This window comes from Panthera onca, chromosome D2 (genome assembly GCF_046562875.1).
Source record: "Panthera onca isolate mPanOnc1 chromosome D2, mPanOnc1 haplotype 2, whole genome shotgun sequence".
Taxonomy (NCBI): domain Eukaryota; kingdom Metazoa; phylum Chordata; class Mammalia; order Carnivora; family Felidae; genus Panthera; species Panthera onca.
This window is the reverse complement of record NC_138349.1, coordinates 49705984-49720955: the sequence shown is the minus strand read 5'-3', so window position 1 is coordinate 49720955 and position 14972 is coordinate 49705984. Positions and strand designations below refer to the sequence as shown.

Sequence of the window (14972 nt, the reverse complement as noted above, 5' to 3'; positions counted from 1 at the left end):
GCCCTCGCGGACCTGCTGAATTCGTTGCCACTCATTAGTTTTCCAGCTTCCAAAATTGAGTTGTGTTGCCGGCTCCAGGCTCCATTCCCATTCCTAATGCCTGGCCCTTTCTACACGTTCATGGTCCTTGTAGGGTCTCAGCCGAAAGACCGCTTAGGTCTTTGCCAAGGTCTGTCTACTGTGGCTGGGGCCAGACTCCAGCTGTCCCGGTGCTGGACAGCTAGAAATCTCCACTCAGCTGTCCAGCTGCAGAGGCCTGATTCTCTGCTCTGTTCACGAGTCTGGCGCTCTGGGTGGGTTGGTTTAGGGGTCAGCCAAGCTTCAAGGGGGATTCTGAAATAATCAACTCTACTGATTTAAAATACAAGATATTGATTTACTTACAAGAACATTCGCTCATTTAAGAGTACAATCTTGACAAATGTAAACAGCTGTATGACCTTCATCACAACCAAAATATAGAATAGTCCCATCACCTCAGAAAGCTTCCTATGCCCCCAAGGGGGATTGTAATGTAAATTTTGGGGGGAGAGTCTTCTTTTCTGTATCTCCTCACCATACCCCTTGCCTTGGCAGCCTTGCACGCTGATCTGCTTTTCCCACCAAGCGAGACGGCCATTGTCTCCTTGGACACTATTTTCCACAGTTTAGAAAATGTCCTCAGGGCGCCTGGGTGGCTCAGTCTGTTAAGCATCCAACTTTGGCTCAGGTCAGGATCTCTTGGTCTGTGAGTTCGAGCCCCACGTTGGGCTCTGTGCTGACCACTCAGAGCCTGGAGCCTGCTTTGGATTCTGTGTCTCCCTCTCTCTCTGACCCTCCCCTGTTCATGCTCTGTCTCTCTCTGTCTCAAAAATAAATAAACGTTAAAAAAAAAAATTAAAAAAAAAAGAGTTGAATGCTCAACCAGACTGAGGCACCCAGGTGCCCCCAAATATCTTTTTAAATATTATTTTAATGTTTTTTTTTTAATACAGAGCACAAGAAGGGGAGGAGTAGAGAGAGGGGGAGACAGAGGATATGAAGTAGACTCTGTGCTGGTTGAGGCTTGAACTCACAAACCACAAGATCACAACCCAGCCAAAGTCAGATGCTCAACTGACTGAGCCACCCAGGTGCCCCCCAAATATTTATTTTATTTTATTATTTAAAAAAATTTTTTTCAACGTTTATTTATTTTTGAGAGAAAGAGTGTGAGTGTGAGTGGGAAAGGGGCAGAGAGAGAGAGGGAGACACAGAATCCAAAGCAGGCTCCAGGCTCTGAGCACAGAGCCTGACGTGGGGCTCGAACTCACGAGCAGGGAGATCATGACCTGAGCTGAAGTTAGGCACTCAACTGACTGAGCCACCCGGGCGCCACCCCCCTGGCAAAAATATTTTTTTAAATACACATTCTATACGTTTTTTCCTGGCTAAATAAGAGAACATGAAGAAAACACCCCGGCAAAAGCTTCCTTACATCAATCAGGTGGGGAGTGGTTGTGTTTGGAGCCTTCCCGGACCTTGAAGAGCATTCAGAGATCCTGATAGAGCAGATCTAGCCAGAGGCTCTGGGGTCACACTCTGCTACGTGCTCTCTGGGTGGCCTCTGGCCACTCCTGGGGAGGCAGGTGTTGTGACTGGTCAACCACGTAGAAAGCCTGGTGACTTTAGAGTCAGATGGAACTGGGTTTGTTTTCTGGTTCCAACATTTATGCCTGCCCTGGAAGAGTGAAAGAACCACTCTGGGCCTCAGGTTTTTCACTTACAAAACAGGGACAAGCATACCTGTTACAGGATCATTTGAAGAGTTAATGACAACATTTGATATGTTCACCGGGGTTCTTGCTGCATAACCCTATCAGCAAAACCCGATAAACAGCGGCTGTTGATTGCTACTCTTATGGACACAAAGATGGTTTATACTCTCTTAAGTACTTGGTGTTTCTCATCTTCTGGACGGCCCAGCATCTAAATCTCTCCTCCCTCCATCAAGTGAAGGCATTTCCTTGTCTCCTGTTCCCCAGAACAGGAATGACAGACCCTTACTACCCCTGCCCTTGGTCCCTGGTGGCCAGTGTGCTCAACCGGTTGCCCTGCAAGGGGAGAATGGAGAGTCTTAGCAGCAGGGCCAAGGCGGCACCAGGCCCCCCAGCAAGGCGCCCCGGGCCCTCACCAGACCACGCAGGGGTGCGGCCCCGTCGGTTCTCTGCTGCTGTTTGCCCTTGCCTTTTGCTTATCTCCTCATCGTGAATCCCTGCACTGCCTTCCCAGCCTTTGTGACGACTCTGTGCGCTGCCTGATACGTTTCCAAAAACAAACAGAACAAAACTTTTCCACATCGTGAGCTGGATTTGGTTTCTATCTCTTGTCACTAGGAATTCTGACTGAGACACCGGACGTCCAAGACTAGCGACTTCTCAAAAGCAAGGGCAATGACCTTTGAGGTGCCAGGGGGACCAGGAAGCACTTGTGTTTCTGGTTGTTCTAGGAGCATTGACAGCAGGCCACTTGTGAAAGATGAAAACCACTAGTCAACAACAAGTTGAACCTCAGGAGAAAACAAACAAGTGCAAATTAGAGAGAGAGCATTTTCTCCTGTCACATTAGCATGAATCTATGTGCGTGCGATTAACTTAAAACAGCTCATACTAATACAACACTGTAGGTTAACTATATTGGGATACAAATAAAAAGGAAAGAAAATAAAAAATAAAATAGCTGGTGTGAGCAGGAAACCTCACGTTCCAGGCACCTCACGGACAGAGAGCTCGGCCTCCGCGGGCTCTGAGGGGTCCAAACAAATGTTACCACCTGCCTAGTGGAGAAGCACTTTATTTACTTACTTACTTACTTACTTATTTTTCCCTTCTTCGGTTTAAAATTATTTTAATAATTTATTGTCATGTTAGCTAACATACAGTGCATACAGTGTGGTCTTGGCTTTGGGAGTAGATTCCCATGGTTCATTGTATATATAACACCCAGTGCTCATCCCAAAAAGTGCCCTCCTCAATGCCCATCACCCATTTTTCCTGCCCCCAACCCCCCACCTCCCCATCAACCTTCAGTTTGTTCTCTGTATTTAAGAGTCTCTCATGGTTTGCCTCCCTCCCTCTCTGTTGGTAACTTATTTTTCCTTCCCTTCCTCTATGGTCGAGAAGCATTTTAAAGATCGCTTCCCACTGCCCTGAGCAGTTTTCCTAAAGGACGAGGGTCATTACTCTCCTGTGTATGGATTTGTTAGCAAATGACTTGGCTGTGCCTTTAAAACGAAATTGTGGTAAAATACACATTACATAAAATCTATCACTTAAACTATTTTTAAGTGTATACTTCGGTGGCATTCAGTACATCCACGTTGTTGTGTGGCCATCAACACCATCCATCTCCCGAACTTTTTCATCCTGGAAAAACTGAAACTCAGTGTCCATTAAACAACAATTCCACATTTCCCCCTCCCTTCAACCCCTGGCAACCACCGTTCTATTTCTGTGTCTGTGGATTTGACTCTTCTAGGCACCTAATATAAGTAGAATTATACAGGATCTGTCTTTTGGTGACGGACTTATTTCACTTGGTGTAATGTCCTCAAGGCTCATCTAGGTTGCAGCGTGCGTCAGAATTTCCTTCCTTTTTAAGGCTGAATAATATTCCATTGTGTTCATAGTGCACATTTTGTTTATTCATCTGTCAACAGGCACTTGGGTTGCTTCCACATTTTGGCTCTTGTGAATAATGCTGCTATGAATGTGGGTGTGCAAATATGTGTTCATTTGTAGACTGGGCGTCAGCTCAGTTCATTTTCCTTTGAGATTTAAATGACATCGGCTAGGGGCGCCTGGGGGGCTCAGTCGGTTAAGCGTCCGACTTCGGCTCAGGTCATGATCTCACAGTTGGTGAGTTCGAGCCCTGCATCGGGCTCTGTGCTGACAGCTTGGAGCCTGGAATCTGCTTCAGATTCTGTGTCTCCCTCTCTCTCTGCCCCTCCCCTGCTCACACTCTGTTTCTCTCTCTCTCAAAAATAAATAAAAACATTAAAAAAAAAATTTAAGAATGGAACCCTTCCTTGATACTGTCACGGTATCTAGGAACCCTGTCCCGCCTTCTGGGACCATGATGACACTATTTCTGGCGTGCTAGGTGCTGTTCTACGTACTCCACAACTCTTAACCCTATCAGTCCTGGTAGTAGCACCATATGGTGGCTGAGGGCCACTGCTGACCCACAGGGGCCTTTTTATGTATTAGGAACCGATGCCCTTTTTTCCTGGCACATCCATAGCTTGAAAAGCAGAGCAGGAGCTGGACTGGAGTGCCCACTCGGGCCCTTGGCACAGCCTTCTTTTGTAAGCCACAATGGATTATAAACACAACACTGGTCTGTGAGGATCCTGAGCCCGGCCCAGCTGGTAACCTGGGTTTGTGGAGGAGTACAGGGAGACACAGAGGTGGAGGACTTTGTCTGAGGTCACGGGGGGCCAAGGCAGACTTAGAGCAGAACGAGGCCTGCTTTAAAACATAGACCTCATTTTTGGGGCGCCTGGGTGGCTCAGTCGGTTAAGCAGCTGACTTCGGCTCAAGTCATGATCTCGCCGTCCGTGGGTTCAAGCCCCGCGTCGGGCTCTGTGCTGACAGCTCAGAGCCTGGAGCCTGTTTCAGATTCTGTGTCTCCCTCTTTCTCTGACCCTCCCCTGTTCATGCTCTTTCTCTCTCTATCTCAAAAATAAATAAATGTTAAAAAAAAAAATTTAAAAAAACCCAACAAAACATAGACCTCATTTTTATTTAGGTATGGTGAGGCCAACAGATCGGGGGATAATTGTCCTAGGAAAGGTAGTGTGTGCCCAGCATGGTGACTGTAGCTAACAATATTGTACTGTATGTCTGACAATTGCTAAGAGAGTAGATTTTAAAAGTTTTCATCACAAGTAGAAAAAAAGTTTTATAATTATGCATGGTGACAGATGTTAGCTAGACTTACTGTGGTGATCATTTTCCATGTACACAAATATTGAATCATTATGTTGTGCACCTGAAACGAATATAATGACATATGTCAATTATTCCTCAGTAAAAAAAAAGAGAGTATGTTACTCACAGTTCCCAAGAGGAGGGGATGTGCCATACAGGGGCACACTGGGAAGCACCAGAAGGCAGGTGGGGAAGGGGAAACATGGCTGAGACCCTTTGTTGTGGTTTCTGCAGGAAGGATGGGCAAGGTGGGGTAAGCACATTCAAGACTGTCTAGTTTGAATAGTGTCAGTGGCTCTGGGGCATAGGGCTGTCCCTTGTTGTCTGGTACCTGGCCCTGGGGTGATTAGGGCAGGGGAATAGTGGCTGAGTGTAATAACAAGGCTATCGGGGTACCTGGCGGGCTCAGTCGATGGGAGTATGTGACTCTTGATCTCAGGGTTGCAAGTTCAAGCCCCATGTTGGGTGTAGAGATTACCTAAAAAAAAAACCACAAAAAACTTATATGTATTAAAAAAAAAAAAAAGGTGATTGGGATATGGGCTCTAAATCAGTTGGTTTGCATATTAAAAGTGCACTCCCAGGACAATCCTTTATCTCCAGGAATTGGCTAGTCCTGGAAGGGGTAGTCTCTCCAGGGTCAGCAAGGCCCCAGCATATCAAAGCATCAGAATAAAAAGACAGGCTTCCTACAAGGCCAGTGGCTAGGTTCTTAATCACTTTGCCATCCCTCCTTAATACTTTCTCTGGTCAGTGTCTTTCAAACTTTTACTTTTCTTTTCTTTTGACAGTGGACCCTCTTCTCTAAATGAAATCTTGAGGTTGCCCCATTTGTTAAAGAATGATGGTCTGGCTGAGGGCCGTGGGGAGGAGGGCACGATCTGAAGCCCCCAGCACACGGCACCCACTCATTTCAGAAACAGCCCGAGAAGCCCTACTGGCCCTCCTAAAGAGAATGGGTGCGAGGAGGCTGGCCGGTCGCCGGGACCCCAAAGCAGCCACTAGTGGTTGTGTGACCTTGGGTTAGTACTTTCCCTCTCACTCTCTTGTTTAAACAGCTTTATTGAGATATTATCCACGTAGCATACAACGTACCCACTCAAAGTATACAATTTAGTGACTTTTAGAATATTCAGAGTCATGCACCTATCACCACAGTCAATTTGAGAACATTTTCACCACCCCGGAAGAAACCCCACACCCATTAGCAGTCACCACCCAATCTTCCCCGCCACCACCCCCCCACCGCCCCCTGCCCCGAGCAGGCGCTAACTTACTTTCTGTCTTTACAGATACCCCTGTTTCATGTAAGTGCCATCACATATATGGTATGTGGTTCTGTGTGGTGCTTTGTGAGTGGCTTCTTTCCCTTAGCATGACCTTCTCAAGGATCACCTGCATTGTAGCGTAGGTCAATACTTTGATCCCTTTTATGGCCAAATAACATTCCATTTGTGGATGTGCCACATTTTGTTTATCCACTCATCCACTGACAGACATTTGGGTCCTTTCCACTTTTTGACTATTTTGTAGAATGGCGCCGTGAACATTCTTGTCCCTGTTTTTGCATTAACCCATGTTTTGAACCCTCTTGGGGATACACCTAGGTGCAGAATTGCTGAGCCATATGATACCTATGTTTAACCCTTTGAGCAACTGCCAGACTGTTTTCTAGAATTTTTTTCATGGACTGAATGTTTGCGTCCATCCCCCCACTAAATTAATGGTTGAAGCCATAACCCCCAATGTGATGCTATTAGGAGGTGAGGCTTTGGGGAGGTAATTACATTTAGATGAGGTCATGAGAGTGGAGCTCCATGATGGGATTCGAGTCCTTATAGGAAGAAAAGAGACAACCGAGCTTCTCCCTCCACCATGTGAGGATACCTCAAGCAGGTGGCTGTCTGTACATGGGCCCTCATGAAGAACTGAATATAGTGGCACTTTGATCTTGGACTTCTCAGTGTCCAGAACTGTGAGAAAGAGGTGTGTGTTGTTTATTTTGTTATTATTATTATTATTATTTTTAATTTTTTTAACATTTATTTATTTTTGAGACAGAGAGAGACAGAGCATGAACAGGGGAGGGGCAGAGAGAGAGGGAGACACAGAAACTGAAACAGGCTCCAGGCTCTGAGTGGTCAGCACAGAGCCTGATGCGGGGCTCGAACCCACGGACCGTGAGATCATGACCTGAGCCAAAGTCGGACGCCCAACCGACTGAGCCACCCAGGTGCCCCTTGTTATTATTATTTTTAAATGTTTATTTGTTTTTGAGAGAGAGAGTGCGAAGCAGGCTCCAGGCTCCTGGCTGTCAGCACAGGGCCCGACGCAGGGCTCGAACTCACAAGCCATGAGATCATGACCTGAGCCGAAGTCGGACACTTAACTGACAGAGCCACCCAGGTGCCGCATAAGTGTCTGTTATTTAAACTACCCAGCCAATGGGATTTTGTTGTAGCAGCCTGAGCTGAGACACAGCTGAACCATTTGATAGCTGTGTATGTAGGTTCCAATCTCCCCACTAGTAGTGTATGAAGGTTCTAATTTCTCAACATCTTTCCAGACACTTGTCTTGGTTCATCTTTTTTTTGTTTTGTTTTGTTTTGTTTCCATGATAACCACCCTAATGGGTGCGTGGAGATAGGTCATGGTTTGGGTTTGCATTTGCCTGGTGGGTCACCTTCCCTCTCTTGGGCCACACCCTCCTCCTCTATTAAGAGGGAATATAGAGCTTCTTCAAAGGTCCCTCTGGCTTGGCTCTCTGAGTGAAGTGTTTCCTTTGGAACCCTGCAGATGCACTGCTGTGGATGGGGACTGGAGAGTGGCTGAGGGAAAGGGGGAGGAAGAGAAGGGCTGTGGTGATCATTCTCAGAAACCCTTCCAAAGAGCCCCCAGTCACAGGATGTCAGCACTATAGCAGGACTTTAGCTTTCACCCAGTCCCCACCGCCCAGCTGTTGCAGGGGAAGACACTGAGGTCCAGGGGTGTGACAGTCACCTAACAGTGCTCAGCGGGCCAGAGGGAGATCAGAGAACTCAGACGTGCTGGGGGTGCTGGAGAGCCCTGGGTTTAATTCCCACCGATCTGTGTGATGGTGGGCCGCTTTCTGAACCCCAGTTTGCCCATCTGTGTAGTGGGATCGATACCTAACCTTATGGAGTTGTTTTGAGGGTATAAATATTGAATGTAGTAAATGCTCTGTAAATAACTTATTTAATTTTAGTTTTGGAATATTTAATATTTACATACCTGACAAAACAAAGTCCGACAGTACACAAAGGAGCACACATGACGAATAAGTCTCTCTCCCTCACCCCCTTCTTTGGGGCCACCAAAGTTTCTAGTTTCCCGACTTTCCCGTCAGATGGATTCTGTGCATACGGTAGTTCTTTATCACACGGGACCCTAGACTTGGTGGAGATCATTAACTTGCCCGCCTTCCCAGGCTGGTCTTTCCCACCCTGCCCTTTCACCCCCTCCTCCTGCCAGTACACAGAAGCGTGGGGCTCCCTCATGTGCCCAGCTCCCCCTTCTCAAGCCCCATCCACCTGGTAATGATTTCCTAGAGAGTCTCCCAGGGGTCTCCATGGGGACGTTTCCTGCTCCAATCTCCATGGCAACTCTTCAGGTTGCCATGGTGACACTTAAGTGATTATTTGGAGACCCTTAAATAAATCACCCATGGTGGTATATGCTGGAAGTGTTTGGCTCCGACTCTTCTGTTTGGGGCCAGGGTTGGGGCCCAGGCCCGCAGACAGTAATGGGAGGCGGGGAGGTGCTCATCAGCCACTTGCCCCGGTTGCAGCGCGCTGCGAGGGGCCCGCCCTGGGCAAAGGTGGAATTGAGCCTTTGGTGGGGGGAAAGTGGGAGACGACAGTCCTTGGACAGAGACCCTGCAGCGAGGACACCCTTAACGGGCCTGTGGGCTCGGGGCAGCTTCGAGGAAGCTGCAAAGTGAGCAGAGATAGAAATCCAGGCTGCTGGGCTCCAAGGGCCTCACTCCTTGATGCTGAATACTAAGAGGGAATTCAAGACTGAATCCACTTCATTTATTCCACCCACTACGTACCAGGCACCGTGCTAAGCCTGGAGGACACAGCGGGGCGATTAAAACAAAAGGAACTACCCATTCTCTCCTGGAGCCTGCATTCCACTGGGGGGAGACACAATTAGCAAAATAATTAAAATACGCAGGCCAGACGGTGGTTTGTGGACTGGGAAACTGGGAGGGAGGGAAAGCAGGTAAGGCGGCCAACCCAGGCAGGGTGGGTCTTGGCTCTCTCAGACCAGGACCATTTCTGCCGGACCCGTGGAGTTCTTGGCACCTCTGTGAATTCACACGGAGCCTGAGCGCTGTCTTACTGAAGGCTGAATACATCTCTTGCCTTGAGTCCCTGGGAGACTGGTGTAGTCTAGCCGGGAGTCTGGTCAAGTTTACTTCTCATGCCAGCCTCGGGTGGTTACGATATGCTCCGCGACCTGTATGGGGTGAATTGGTCAGGCCTGTTGTTTGGTGGTGAAGTGACTGCAGGGAACAGGGGCATGATTCTCCTCACCCCTGGCTTCCCTTGGAGGCAATCCCTCCTCCAGGAAAGGAGTATGGAAGTACAGGCCCCAGGCGCACTGTGAACACGGAGCGAACTCTGTGCCAAAAAGCTTCTGACGGAGGCTGTGGGACTCGGTCTTTCTCTGCCAGGCTCCCTCTTGCCTTTTCAGAGTGTGGACCATCCATCTTCTAATAGGACTTGGGTTTGGGGCCAGGTGAAGAGGCCACAGAAAATGACTTCTGGACACTTCCAAACCCCAAGAGATAGACGTTCACCAGAAAGTTCCTTGGACAGTGAGTGGGGGGAGCCGAGGGCCCAGCCTCAGAAGGCACAGAAGTCGGTGGAAACTCCCTGGGCCTGGGCTCAGCTCAGATACCGGTTAGAAGTTTCTGGAGAGGATGTCACTGGCTTCCTGCTGGTGGCCCTTGGCCCTTGAATGGGCCAGGCTCCCCTTCCCCAGGGCCTCCCTGTGGACCAGTCCCTCTTCCGGAGCCGTCGCCCTTGCTCTTCTCATCCTTCAGGTGGCCCCTGCTCTGAGGCCCGCTCAGACCACCGGCTCTACATTCTTCTTCATTACTGTAGCTCTTCCCTGGCTCAGCACAGCACGTAATTGCGTACCATTTACGGTCTCTCCTCTTCCACTAACCCATGCTTTCCAGTCTTAATACGATAGCCACCAGCCACATGTGGCTATTGCACACATGGAACTTGGGATATGCTGTTAAGTATAAAACATGCAGTGGATTATGGGGCACCTGGGTGGCTCAGTCGGTTAAGTGTCCGATTCCCCCTCCGGTCATGATCTCACAGTTCGTGGGTTCGAGCCCCACATCAGGCTCTGTGCTGATAGCTCGGAGCCTGGAGCCTGCTTCGGATCCTCTGTCTCCCTCTTCCTCTGCCCCTCCCCTGCTCTCTCTCTCAAAAATAAATAAACATTAAAAAAAAATACACTGGATTTTGAAAATTTAGCATAAAGAGTGTAAAATATCTCATAATTTTTAAATTGATTACATAAATAAAAATATTTATTTTGGACGTGTTGAGTTAAATAAAATATATCGTTGACATTAAGCTTACCATTTTAAAAAAATGTATGGATGCTAGAAAATTTAAAGTTACATTTATTTCTGCTGGAGAGTGCTGTGACTAGATTAAGTCAACAAGGTAAGGGGCCACGGAAATTTTGCCCACACTCTCCACCCAGCACCTGGTAGCAGGCGAGCAATCATCAGGGCTACTGAATGAATGTTTGAGTGATATTCTCCAAGAGCCCAGAAACACTTTGAACAGCCTGCTAAGGGAATGTGATCTAATTTCAATATCAGTTTATTAAAAAACAAAACAAAAAAACCAAGCCTAAAAGCCAAAACAAAAACTGTCAGGTGTAAAATTTGCCAGAAGGGGAAAAGAACAGGGGGAATGAAGGGGTCAGGGTCTCGGTCCGTTTCTTCTGAAGAGGAAGAGGTTCCTTGGTCCCACCTGCCCCAGCAACATTCTGTTCTGAGGGGTTCAGGGGGGACTTGTGGACCTTTGTCAATCAAAACAACGAATTAACAACAACAAAACCCTGAAGGTCCTGATACACCAGAAGCAGAGACACGATTGTTTCCCACTTCCTGTTCCTCCGGTTATCTTTGCTAGGCACATGGCTACCCAGAACCCAAGCGGCATTTGCCAGCTTCCCTTGGAGCTAGGTTCGGTTAGTTCTGGCGGAAGGGATGGAAACAGAAACGTCATGCAGCTTTTGGGAACTTTCCTTAAAGGAAGTGCTATGCCTCTCTTTCCCCTTGTCTTCTGGCTAGAATGCCAGGAAATGGAGGGGCCGCCTTGGATCATGAAGGATGAGTTCAGGGCCATAAACCAGAGCTGGTACAAGGGGAGAAGCAGGGCCCGGGTCTGACAGCTTCATGGAAGTGCCGTTTCAGCCCTGCAACGCCCACTACGGTCTTATGTCAGAAGAGAAAATCGTGGTTTTCTTTCTTAAAGGTTTATTTTTTTTTTTTTTAACGTTTATTTATTTTTGAGACAGAGAGAGACAGAGCATGAACGGGGGAGGGGCAGAGAGAGGGAGACACAGAATCGGAAGTAGGCTCCAGGCTCTGAGCCAGCAGCCCAGAGCCCGACGCGGGGCTCGAACTCACGGACCGCGAGATCGTGACCTGAGCCGAAGTCGGACACTCAACCGACTGAGCCACCCAGGCGCCCCCTTAAAGGTTTATTTTTGAGAGAAAGAGCGTAAGCACGGGGTGGGGGTGCAGAGAGAGAGGGGAACAGAAGATCCAAAGAAGGTTCCTTGCTGACTGCGCAGAGCCCGATGCGGGGCTGGAACTCACGGACTGTGAGACCACGACCTGAGCCAAAGTTGGATGCTCAACCGAGCCCCCCAGGCATCCTGAAAATCTTGGAGATTTAAGGCCGTGTCAACTGAAGACATCTTTGTCACCTTATCCCAGTGACCGTGTCCACCCTGCGTATCTGGTGTGTACTTGCTGTTTGAGTAACTGGGAGCCACCACTCCGCTACTTTCAAAACACCTGAGCACTTTCCAACACGACTTCGTTACCATCAGATATTGATTTAAAAAAATGGCAATACCTTCAGAAAGCACGAAATTAGAAAAGCCCAACGGAACAGTGTGAAAAATACCTCCATCCTCCGTCATTGCTTCCATTGCCAGAGGCAACCGTTACTACCGGTTTCTTAACATATTCTTTGCGGAAGGCTTTTAAATGGTAACCTCTCGTTTTGTAATGTTTTTTTACTTTATTTTCGAGAAAGAGAGAGCGAGCAGGGAAGGGGCAGAGAGAGGGAGATAGAGGATTAGAAGCTGTCAGTGCAGAGCCCAATGCAGGGCTTGAACTCACGAACCATGAGATCATGACCTGAGCTGAAGTCAGATATGTAAGCAACTGAGCCACCCAGGCGCCCCGGTCACCTCCCTTTTAAAGAGAAAAACGTTGCACCTCCTGCGACACCCTATTGTTTAATAAACCCATATAAATAAATATATCAATATCCACCTCTATAAAGACTCTGAGTTATTTTGGTCTTACTGCCCACAACTCTTAAAATGAGGTCACATTTACTTTATGGCCTAAAGTAAAACGTTCAAGCCCCCCAGTCATATGACTGCCTAATGTCAGTCCCCTTCCCTAGCCTTCTCCCTGGTATGATATACTTCCTGGATCTACTGATCAAGCGGACTGTGGGGCAGAAGTTATGACTAGGGAGGCTGGATCCTCAAGGCCACAAAGGGCAGCTCCATCTGGGTGAATTAAAAGGATCAGAGTTTGGGTTTTATTTATTTTTTTAAAGTTCATCGGGGTGCCTGTGTGGCTCAGTTGGTTAAGCATCCAACTTCGGCTCAGGTCATGATCTCGCTGTTTGTGAGTTCAAGCCTCACATCGGGCTCTGTGCTGACAGCTCAGAGCCTGGAGCCTGCTTCAGATTCTGTGTCTCCCTCCTCCCCTGCTCACACGCTTTCTCTCAGAAATAGACAAACGTTTAAAAAAAATTTTTATTTTGAGGGGGAGAGAGAGTGCAAGCAGGGGAGAGACAGAGGGAGAGAGGGAATCTCAAGCAGGCTCCACACTGACAGTGCAGGGCTCAAACTCACGAACCATGAGATCATGACCTGAGCTGAAACCAAAAGTTGGAAGCTTATTTGACTGAGCCATCCAGGTGCCCCATATATATATTTTTTTTAACTAAAAAAAAAAAATGTTTTAAGGATATATTTTATTTTTAGAGAGACAGAGTGAGGGGAGGAGGGGCAGAGGGAGAGAGAATCTCAAGCAGGCTCCACACTCAGTGTGGAGCCCATCGTGGGGCTCAATCCCACAACCCTGGGATCACGATCCGAGCTGAAATCGAGTCAGACACTCTACTGACTGAGCTGCCAAGGCACCCTGAGAGTTTGAGTTTTAGTTCTGAATTCTCAGACCATGTTTTTCATAAAAAATACTGATAGTCACCATAACTGTGAACATACTTAGTGAGTGTGTCCTTTGTGCCCCCGCTATATGTGGATCTTACATGCATAATCACACTGAAATTTCACAATGATCCCATGAGTTGGGTACCACTAAATAGCACTCCTATCGTATACAATGAGGCAGAGAGGTTAAATCATGAGTTCAAGGGCACCAGGAAGAAAGGGGAAATTGGGATTTGAATTCTGATAGTCTGTTCATGGAACCCAGGCTCTTAACTGCAAGCTGGTTGACCAGATGGTAAGTCCCATGCATGCAGGGATTTTCTCTGAGGCGGGCACACCACCTGGCACAGAGCGGAAGCTGAACAAATCTTCCTGGACTTAAATGTCCACTTAGTAACACTGTACATGGAAGGTGGGGTAAGTATGGGAGCGTCCTCTCCCAGGGGCCACAGGACACCCAGTGAGTGTCCTCCACTCCGTGCCCACCTTCTAGAATCCAAGTCCTAGGGACAGAGGCCAAATCAGCAGGGAAAGACCCTGTAGGGGGGCTGGAACCAGGGGGCTGTGCTGGCCGAGGGAACTTTCTCTTTTTCCCAGTGAGCCTGAGTGGTGGGCCTCCCACTGGATCCTCAACTGTGCAGCTGTGACCCTAGATGGTGCTGGACTTCTGCAGGCTTGATCCACAACCTCTTTGCCCTCTTCTGCTGAAGAATGAGTTTTAGGTGCATCGGCATCTGATTTGCCTGTTTCGTTTACTGCTTTAGCAGGCCCTAGTACCTAGCGCTTTAGCAGGCCCTTATTAGCTGAATGAATTTAAGAGTAAGTTAAGAAAAACTTGAAAAAAAAAAAGAAAAAAACCCAAACAGGCAAGGCACTTGGTCCTGGCTAGGTGGCACTTCTCGAAGTGCACAGGCTTAGGAGATGCTGCATCGTGTCCCGCGGAGTTGGGAGTTAGGCCACATGACAGGGGCGGGGCACAGCACTCCCTGCTGACCTCCAGCACCTGGGAGGTGGGCTTGTGGCAGGGGACATTGATTATTTCAGGAGTGAGAGCCCACAGGTGTCCCAACCCACAGGCCTGAACTGTTACCACTGTATGTATAGCAAGTTTTCCTCTTTTCAGTTCTACTCAAAAAGTAGAGTTCTGCAGAGATGCTGCAAAAATTCAAGAAAAATAATCATACAGTGTCAGGCTCAATCAGACACGAATCAGTGTGAACATGCAGGGATACACCGTGAAACAGAAATGAAGCACCGTGATTTAACTCTGACACACTTTCTGAAAGACTCCAGAATGTCTCTCCCACCCCCACGGTGCTGAACAAGCAGGGGGCTGTAACTGAGCTGACGACAGCCATTTAATCCCCTTGTACAAGAGGTGTAAAAAGGGCAAAGGACTGGACAGGTCACTAGTCAGAAATACGAATTTGTTAATATGGAGGACACAATTTAAATGTGTTTTTCTTGGGGCGCCTGGGTGGCTCAGTCGGTTGAGCGTCCGACTTCGGCTCAGGTCATGATCTTACAGTTTGTGAG

The 14972-nt window shown here is 48.0% G+C and overlaps 1 long non-coding RNA gene across 1 annotated transcript; it reads right to left on the bottom strand.

Annotated features, from left to right (window-relative positions):
- Nucleotides 1-4905: 4905 nt before the first annotated feature.
- On the bottom strand, nt 4906-10465 carry LOC132685266 (uncharacterized). The gene is made up of 3 exons (XR_009613028.3): nt 8202-10465; nt 5346-5427; nt 4906-5010 (listed from the first exon to the last, which is right to left on the bottom strand). It is a non-coding gene; the product is annotated as an uncharacterized LOC132685266 (long non-coding RNA).
- Nucleotides 10466-14972: the final 4507 nt, after the last annotated feature.